The sequence below is a fragment of the Poromitra crassiceps genome, assembly GCF_964638095.1.
Source record: "Poromitra crassiceps genome assembly, chromosome: 19".
Lineage (NCBI taxonomy): Eukaryota > Metazoa > Chordata > Actinopteri > Beryciformes > Melamphaidae > Poromitra > Poromitra crassiceps.
In genome coordinates this window covers 26,726,874-26,736,402 of record NC_139646.1, presented here as the reverse complement: position 1 = coordinate 26,736,402, position 9,529 = coordinate 26,726,874, and the positions used below count along the sequence as shown (strand labels likewise).

At 45.6% G+C, this 9,529-nt stretch overlaps 1 pseudogene across 1 annotated transcript; it reads right to left on the bottom strand.

The window, feature by feature from the left end:
- Positions 1-4,415: 4,415 nt before the first annotated feature.
- LOC310793531 (dynamin-1-like protein pseudogene) lies at positions 4,416-6,446 on the bottom strand (annotated as a pseudogene). The gene has a single exon. The product of its transcript is annotated as a dynamin-1-like protein pseudogene (transcript).
- Between the last annotated feature and the right edge of the window lie 3,083 nt (positions 6,447-9,529).

Sequence of the window (9,529 nt, the reverse complement as noted above, 5' to 3'; positions counted from 1 at the left end):
TCCCCTTGTCAAGATTTGTTTCCTTTTACCTAGAAAGGCTATAAAACTGTGATTGAAAAAACAGGGTTTTAATTTAGTTTACTATACATATTTTAATAAAATACATGCATACATACATACACACACACATACACACACACACACACACACACGCACACACACACACACACACACATACATACATACATACATACATAGGCTACATACATTACATTACATTACATTACATTACATTACATTACGTCATTTGGCAGATGCTTTTATCCAAAGCGACTTACAATAACACATTTTTGTCAGCAATAGAGCAATCAACTATGGAGCACAGTCTGTGACAACTACAAATTCCGAAGGAACACTGGTACAAATTTAGATTAGGATTTATTTATTTTTTATTTATTTTTTTAGAAAGAGAGAGAAAGAAGTTAGATCAAGAAGGGCCCAGATGGAGCCTGAAAAGGTGAGTCTTTAGTCTTTTCCTTTTTACATAAGAGGGATGACATTAAAATAAACTAATCCCAACTATCCATTGGTGGATGAAGTGCCTGAACAACAAAAATGCAGTTTTTTCCGCCAATGTTTGGTTGATTTGAAAACAAATTGCTGCTATGAACTCAGGAATTAATGTCCTTTAACATACTGTCCACATGAATGTCACCGGAATCTTCTTGAGTTTTATAGAGGTGGGCAAATGTTATGGTGCACTACCGCCGGCAACTGGAATGAAGTGTGCATCGTGATTAACGTAACTTGCAAACTGGGAACACTGATTTGTCAAACCTTACTTGCAGGCTACTTGCAATTTCGCCTGATTGTACTGTGTAACTAAGATCCTTGGTGAAATGTAATGGAGTAAATGTATACATTTTATTTAGGAAATTGTGGAGTAAAAGTGAGATTTGACAGAATTTGAATTAATACTCAAGTAAAGATAGGCCTACTTCCAAAAGATACTTAACACTCTGCCCATTTTCAACCAGCTTTGTATCATTAGAACATCAGTAGTATATCAGAAAACTGTAAACTGTTTTGAAGTCTGTCATTTAATTTGACAGTTATTGAGTGTTAAAGTGTGGACCAGTGACATCACTGGTCCACACTAACTCAAATGAATAACTCATTAACTCAAATCAACTCTCAATAACTGTCAAACTAGATGAATGATGAATAGTTTGACAGTTATTGAGAGTTGATTTGAGTTAATGAGTTATTCATTTGAGTTAGTGTGGACCAGTGATGTCACTGGTCCACACTTTAACACTCAATAACTGTCAAATTAAATGACAGACTTCAAAACCGTTAACAGTTTTCTGATATACTACTGATGTTCTAATGATACAAAGCTGGTTGAAAATGGGCGGAGTGTTCCTTTAAGTATTCATATTATAACAAAGTATTATTAATTTGTTAAACTACTCCACTGGTAATATTTAAATATTTATAATATTCATTAGTACGCTATAATGTATCATTATCATAGCAGGAGTGGACAATTATTTTTCCTGGGGGGCCACATGAGAAACCCAGATTGTTGCCGGGGGCCAAAGAAATATTGTCATGCTCTGTAACCTCTAATTTTATCACTAGATTAAATTAGAGAAAACATACTGTGCACTTATTCTTCTTCAGCATTTATGATGTTGCAAATCATTCCAAACAGCCAATTTGGGTCATCTCATTAGATTTTTTTTTGCCTCATAAGTAAAATGGTGTGGTTTGTCTTAGACCTCCCGGGCCAGGCAGAACCATCATGAGGGCCACTTCTGGCCTCTGGGTCGCATAATGCCCAGGTCTGATATACAGCGCTCACAATATTCAATATTGGACACAAGATGAGTGTTACTTGCAGGATGAAGTTATAGGCGCGCTTCCACACATAAGCAGCCCAGCAGGCTGGTCCGGTGCTCCCAGGAGAGGGCAAGTCTTGGAAGAGAGGCTTTGGATAAAATCCCAAAATACTGTGGCACACGGATCAAGTGTATATAGAACTATAGCCAGGGCCGGTTCCAGAACAAGATGACTAGGGGTGCATCCTAGATAGGAAGGGGTGCAGATGCCCGGCCGAAGTAGAATGATACCACCCAAGCAAGAATATTTCAAGTGTTTCAAGTGCTTTACTGAAATATTTGGACCATATAATGATAATACAATTATCTCAACCTTAAAAGGTTACATATAGGTGCCAAAAAGCCATAAAATCACATCAAAGAACAAAGAAAAACATCAACTATAATTCAAGTTTAAACAGTAAGTAAGCTGTAGCATTTATTAAAAAAAAAAAAAAACTTTTCAACTGAGCATGCAGACAATTAAAATAAGGGTGCAATGCATGCTTTTGCACCCCCGTAGAACCGGGCCTGACTATAGCACTCCAATAAAAGTTTCTATATACACTTGATCCGTGTGCTACAGTATTTTGGGATTTTATCCAAAGCCTCTAGATCTCTTCTATTTCAGTGTTGTTTGGCTGGAGTGATACATAGATTTCATGTGACTTTTCCCAGGAAATATAGGCTACAACCTTGCCGAGTCTGACTACGACTACATTGTCTGCAGTTTGAATTTTGCATGGGGACTTTTAAATAGGACACTATATCCTGGGGCAAAACCTTGTTGTTTCTGCTGGGAAAAACCTTGACCAGAATCATGACCCAGTTGTGTTATTCTCTTTTTTTGGATATTGACTATGGATTTTTTTTTTTTACCCCAGTGCAACCATTTCTCAGCTCACTAGGTCTTTTCCATTGCCTTGTGCTGTGACCTGCTTCCCTGGCAAACTCGGTAGTGACACTGCTCTCTTGTACTCCACAAAGACCAAGCAGCAAAGACCTTTCCACTGGCTCCTCTGGAGGATTGGGGACAACCAAGGAGAATGATACTGCTGCCTTTCATTGCCTTCATCATCAGGGGATTGTCAGCTATAGCTAGTAGCCTAGGACTAGGTCTAGGACTAGGACTAGGTCTAGTGAAGACTGCCGAGCGACTTACGGAGTTTGTCACATGTGAATTTTCACAGGTGAGGTCCTATGGGGGGGTGGGGTGGGACTGACTACCCAGGGGGGGGGGGGTCCATGCAGGGAGGTCCTCGAAAATGTCAAAAGATGTGTGAGACATGGCTCAAGAGAGTAAAGGGAGACTGCTTATAGGGCCCAAAAGTTCGTGCTACAACCCTGAGAACAGCAAATGGATCCGCTGTAGTTGTTGTTGTTGTTGTTATTTATGAAACCACTCAGACCTCAACCTAAACCTGTCCTAAACAAACAATCTTATGTGGGCTTTTCACAAGGACAAACGTGCAAGGAATGTTATACTTTTGTTGTGAACAAATCTTGGTTTTGTATTATCTGACTACAACTAATACAGTAAAGAAGAAACATTTTACCTTGCACCTTTTTGACTGACGAGCACGTCTAAAAAGAAAAATGAAAAAAGTCTGTTCGTCAGTTTTGTAACATGACTTCTATCTTAACAATAAAATAGTGAAAAGAATCCCGCACACTGCCAACTTACAATAAAGAGGATTTATTGATGACGTTTCGGTCACTGACCTTTTTCAAACTAAATTAAACAAACCTTTGAAAAAGGTCGGTGACCGAAACGTCCCAAATAAATCCTCTTTATTGCAAGTTGGCAGTGTGCGGGATTCTTTTCACTATTTTATAGACTTTATCCTTGTCCTATGCACCTGTTCCTTCCATTCTATCTTAACAATAAAATCTGAACTAAAAGAGTCTTCAACTTGCATCTTTTTAGACAGTATTAACAGCTTGAACACTGGTCTAAACAATGGACTTATCTTTTTAGATGTCAGAGCAGAATCTCTTGTATACAACAGATGAGCAGTTTCAAAGTTCTTATCTGACAGGTGGTTCCGTTTCGGTTCCTTTACTTGGCCAGACCCACCCTGCGTAGCAAGATAGCAGATCAACAGAGTTCTCCTTGTTTGTTTTAAATTATCATTATTATTTTTCTGATTCCCCCCCACATTTTTCTCCTCAATTGTACTTGGCCAATTTCCCCCTGCTGCTCCGGTCGCTGCTCCACCCTCTGCCGATCTGGGGAGAGCCGTAGACTAGCACCATGCTTCCTCCGAGACATGCGCAGTTGCCAACCGCTTCTTTTCACCTGACAGCGGGAGCTTCAAAGGCAGGACGTGGGAGGATCACGCTATTCACATCAGTTCCCTTGCCCCCGAACAGGTGCCCTGACCAACCAGAGGAGGCGCTAGTGCAGCGACCGACCAGGACAAAATACACTCAATCCGGTTTCCCACCCGCAGACACTAGCTAATCGTGCCTGTATGGACGCCCGACCAAGCTGGAGGTAATACAAGGACGCAAACCTGCAACCCTCATGTTGGTAGGCAGGGAATCTACCGCTAGACTACCCGGACACTCATAGTTCTCCTTATTGAGTTTTCACCAAAGATGTGTTTCTCTGATCTCAGCGATCACCTGGCTGGCTTTCTCCAATGCCTGCAGCATGTCTGCGGACTCCTGGCGTCGCTGGGTCATGTCCTCCGATTCGGTCAGCAGCTCGTTGAGGAGGCCAGACTTATAAAGCCGGCCGACCAGCTCAGTCTGGAGGCTGTCCTTCACATGGTTGACCAGGAAGTGCATCACAACCTTTGGCACACTGTCCTGGATGTTCTTGCGGACAATGTGGAAGTAGGACTTGATGAGACGCTCGATGACCTCACAGTCGCGCTGCTCGCGTGCTGACAGCTTCCTGGCGATGGGCACATCCAGTAGGTTGACGGCTGCTTTAAGGGGGCTTCCGGGTCCCGAGCCTGGGTCCTCCTCTCCTCTCTTCAGCATCCCCCTCCAGTTCCCCGTGCCGTCCTGCTCCCCCTGCGGCCCTGCTGCTGGAGCCTTGTCTCTGGGCACCGCAGTGGGCAGCTCTCTCGTCCTGTTCCTCCTCGACTCCTCTGTATTGTTGTTCATGACCCCGCAGGCATCAGCAAAGTCTGGATGCTTGGTGTTGATGTAGGCCAGCTCGATAGCAACCAGGTTATGCACCATCTTGTTGGTGATGGGCAGCCTCTTCCTGAGGAGGGAGGTGACCACTTCCACAATGGCCTGGTGAAGCTTAGGGAACCTCTGCAGCTCCTGTGTGCTGTAATTGCTGCAGTGCTGGATAAACCTCTGCATCTCTTCATGGACCAGCTCCACGCAGCGCAGGCTGGGCTCCTCCAGGCGCTTGACCTGCTTCTTCACCAGCAGCTCGAAGGAAACCTCGGGCACAAACAGGGACGGACGCGGACCACTGGTGTTCCTGATGGCTGTTAGGATATCTATGGTGCCAAGTCCTCCCAGAGGATCCACAGACTCCAGCGTTCTGCCAAATGTCTCGTGGAAGATGTAACAAATTCTGGCTCCGCCGCACAGCTCTGCCGTCTCGATGTATTTGGCGGTGCCCTCTATCGTGTTGCAGTACTCTGCGGCGAACTTGGTGATGAGCTGGAGCAAGGTGGCACTCTGGTCTTGTACAGGTTCGCCGTAGCTCCCGAGCAGGGCCTGGTACTGAGCTGCCAGGACGTTGATCCGTGTCTTCAGCTCCGGGAGACAGTCTCTGATGTGATTCATCAGTAACCTGTTGAGGGTCCTGACCAAGTATTTGGTTCCATTTCTATTGGCAAGAGACAAGTATTTCTTCTGCAGGAAATCATGTTCGTCACGAATGGCATCAGCCAGAGACTTTTTGTTGTTGATGTCCAACTGACTCCTGTTGACGACTCCAATGAGGCCCAGTTTGACAGGAATGACTCTGCCCATTAGAACGTCCATGGCGTCAGTGCCAGCATCCATCAGGTCCAGCTTCGTCACCACAGCCAGTGTCCTCCGGCCATCAGGGTCGACCTCGCGGGCCACCTTGAGGGCCTCTGAGGTGGCCATGTCTGTGTTAGCAGCAGTGACTGCCAGGATGATGCAGTTGGGGTTGGAGATGTGCTTCAGGATTAGATCTCTGATCTGAACTTCAATATCCTTTGGCTGATCACCCACTGGCACCTTGGTGATTCCTGGCAGATCCACCAGTGTGAGGTTGGCGACATGAGGAGAGAAGATTTTCAGGTAGATGGGTTCATCACTGATCCCCTTATTATTCCCTGATATTCTCTCCGTTTCATTTTTTATTTCTTGCCTGATTTCATCAAAATCTGTGTAGATCGCATTTTTGGTGTGTAGAAACTTGCCCCACTCTTCACCTTCTTCATGGCTCTTCCTGACATCCTCAGGGTGGAGGTGGACCAGCTGCAGGATTAGAGGTTGTCTGGTTACGATGCCCGTCCCACGGGGCAGCAGCTCCCTGCCAACCAGGCTCTCCAGCAGTGAGCTCTTCCCGCTGCTCTGGGTTCCCACCACTGCTATCTGCGGCAGCTGTATGATATCCGCTCCCACTGTATTAAACACATCTTGGAGCTTGTTTATAACGGGAATAAGAGCCTCCATATTCCAGGTGAGGCAGCAACCTTTCGGTGTAATGAAGAAGCTATTATGGTGATGGAGCCAAAGTCTTTCAATGTCCCACCAACGCCATCGTATTTATAACCTCAGCAGGGAAGTATTTGTGACATCACTGATGATGTCACAATTTATATCACATCTTCAGTCAATGTCTATGCCCTTGCTACCAGGCCAATGACATCATCAGTGATATGACATCACTTGCGGTGGGGGGGGGATCTATAAAGCATAGTTACACACTCAACAAATACACACACACATTAGTCCAGGTGCACAGCACAGCAGCTCAGTCCACAGGACTGGCTGGACAAAGAGGAAGCAGAAGTTCTGGCTGGTTGTGGTGGGTCTGGTTTCTGCTTTCAGGTGTGTGGGCACCATCTGTGGCCATGGGCATCAGGAGAAGTGAGAAGCATGAGTGGCCAATAAGCCATGTCAGAAGCCTGGCAGAGGGCCAGTAAGCCATGCTCATAATGTCCAGTCAGAAGCCTGGCAGAGGGCCAGTAAGCCATGCTCATAATGTCCAGTCAGAAGCCTGCAGAGGGCAGAGCCATGCTCATAATGTCCAGTCAGACGCCTGCAGAGGGCAGAGCCATGCTCATAATGTCCAGTCAGAAGCCTGCAGAGGGCCAGTAAGCCATGCTCATAATGTCCAGTCAGAAGCCTGGCAGAGGGCCAGTAAGCCATGCTCATAATGTCCAGTCAGAAGCCTGGCAGAGGGCCAGTAAGCCATGCTCATAATGTCCAGTCAGACGCCTGCAGAGGGCAGAGCCATGCTCATAATGTCCAGTCAGAAGCCTGCAGAGGGCCAGTAAGCCATGCTCATAATGTCCAGTCAGAAGCCTGCAGAGGGCAGAGCCATGCTCATAATGTCCAGTCAGAAGCCTGCAGAGGGCAGAGCCATGCTCATAATGTCCAGTCAGAAGCCTGCAGAGGGCAGAGCCATGCTCATAATGTCCAGTCAGAAGCCTGCAGAGGGCAGAGCCATGCTCATAATGTCCAGTCAGAAGCCTGCAGAGGGCCAGTAAGCCATGCTCATAATGTCCAGTCAGAAGCCTGCAGAGGGCAGAGCCATGCTCATAATGTCCAGTCAGAAGCCTGCAGAGGGCAGAGCCATGCTCATAATGTCCAGTCAGAAGCCTGGCAGAGGGCCAGTAAGCCATGCTCATAATGTCCAGTCAGAAGCCTGCAGAGGGCCAGTAAGCCATGCTCATAATGTCCAGTCAGAAGCCTGCAGAGGGCAGAGCGGGCGAGGCTGACTGACATATGACAGCACCTAGCGGCTAGCTGTTGACATGCTAAAATACCTCGACTAAGCTGCAATCCATTATCCTGCATTTAATTAATGACGAGGAGTAACTTTCACCGTTTAATTTCACCAGGATTTCCTATGAGAATTATAAGCAAAGCATGCTTTGCAGAAGCTCAGACCATTAAAAAGAGGCTTGCATATGTGGACACACTCAACTGTGTGGTGTGATAGGAAAAATAACTTCAAATGTATATTCTATAAAATATATAACTTTCAAAGACCCATGTATAGTTTATTTTCAAAAACTTTCAAGGTCTTATTTTCTCTCTCAAATTCACAAACTTTAAAAGGTTTCAAGGACTCATGGGAAGCCTATTTCATAATGACAGCAATTGGGAGGTGGATGGAGAAAACTCCCAGGAGTTCCTCAAAAGCCCTTTTCCCACATGCGCTTTGTACCGCAAAATGACCGGAACGTGGTCTAATGCCTGCATGTGAGAAAGGCGCCGTGCTGGTATAAGCGCGACCCCGTCGTCCCTGACATTTCACCAGTTTCGATCCATTCAGAAGAGCGGTATGCTCTTAAGGGGACGCAAGTGGAAACGGTTCCAGTCATTTTCCGCGACAGCGGTCCTTCAATCATGGGCGAGGAGTAGCCTACACACGTTGCTTAATGTTCCAGCGGGCATAATCTAATCATTCGCGCACATTAAAGCAAACTGGCGAAATGATCTTGTGATAGCCTAATAAGAGCAGTATGTCAGCTTGCTGATCTAATCATTCGCGCACATCAAAGCAAACTACTTCCACATTTCGCTTGTGCATTTGCTTTCTCTACATACAAGCGTTGAGCAGCTTGCAAGCCTTTCTCGCTGTGTCTGTCCGTGGCTGCTGCTCTCGAGCAGAGAGGGGAGGGGGGAAATCGGCTGTGTTGATTACGCTGGCGGCTTGACGCTGCTCTTAAGTCAAACGAGTGTGATTTATTGTGTGACAACTGACAAGCTAACTTATTTCGAGTTTTGCCGACCCCCCAAATAAGCTCCCCCCTCCCCCCCAACATACAGGAAAATTCGCTGATAGATTCCCACATGCGCGAGCCGAAGTGTGAAGGGAAATGTCCGATATTGACTTAGAGGTAATTTTCCGGTACGCATGTGGGAAAACGGCTAAAGAAAGATCAGGACCAGACTCAACCCACTAGACTTCCACGATAACACCCCGTTTTCATTTTCTTCCAAACACCTTTGACTTGGATCGTCTCTTGTGTGCTCAGTGACCAGGGCTCACCTGCACTGGTCTGTTAAAACTCTACCTTGTCTTTTGTCATGATTGCGGTTGTCCGTTTTCTTGTCCTCCTCCAGTAACTCAACCACAGGTTTCTCTCCAAAGAAGATACATTTGAGCTTCTCTGACGAGCTGTGACAACTTCCAACACAGAACTGGTGTTAGTTTGCTAGCCTCATTTTGAACAAAGTCAGGAGAGCAGGGAAACAAGGTTTCTGTTTGTTAGCCAATTACTATAACCTTGGCTTACATCACTTTTAGGTTTAAAACAATAGTTACTTTTTCAACTGTCCTTGGCAACATCTTTCATCATTTATTTCCAGTGTCAGCTGCTGTCGATGTCATATTTAACTCAAGGCCCATTCACACAATGCAGAGATCTGAGAACTAATCAAATCAATCACAGGCAGGGGGATGCCATCAAGGGAGAGGAGGAAGTAAAACAGCATACCTGTTGTCCCCACAAAATACAAAGTTGGTCTCATAGATGTGCCTCGTTAGATGTGAACAAATCCAACAAACATGTTAGCAATAC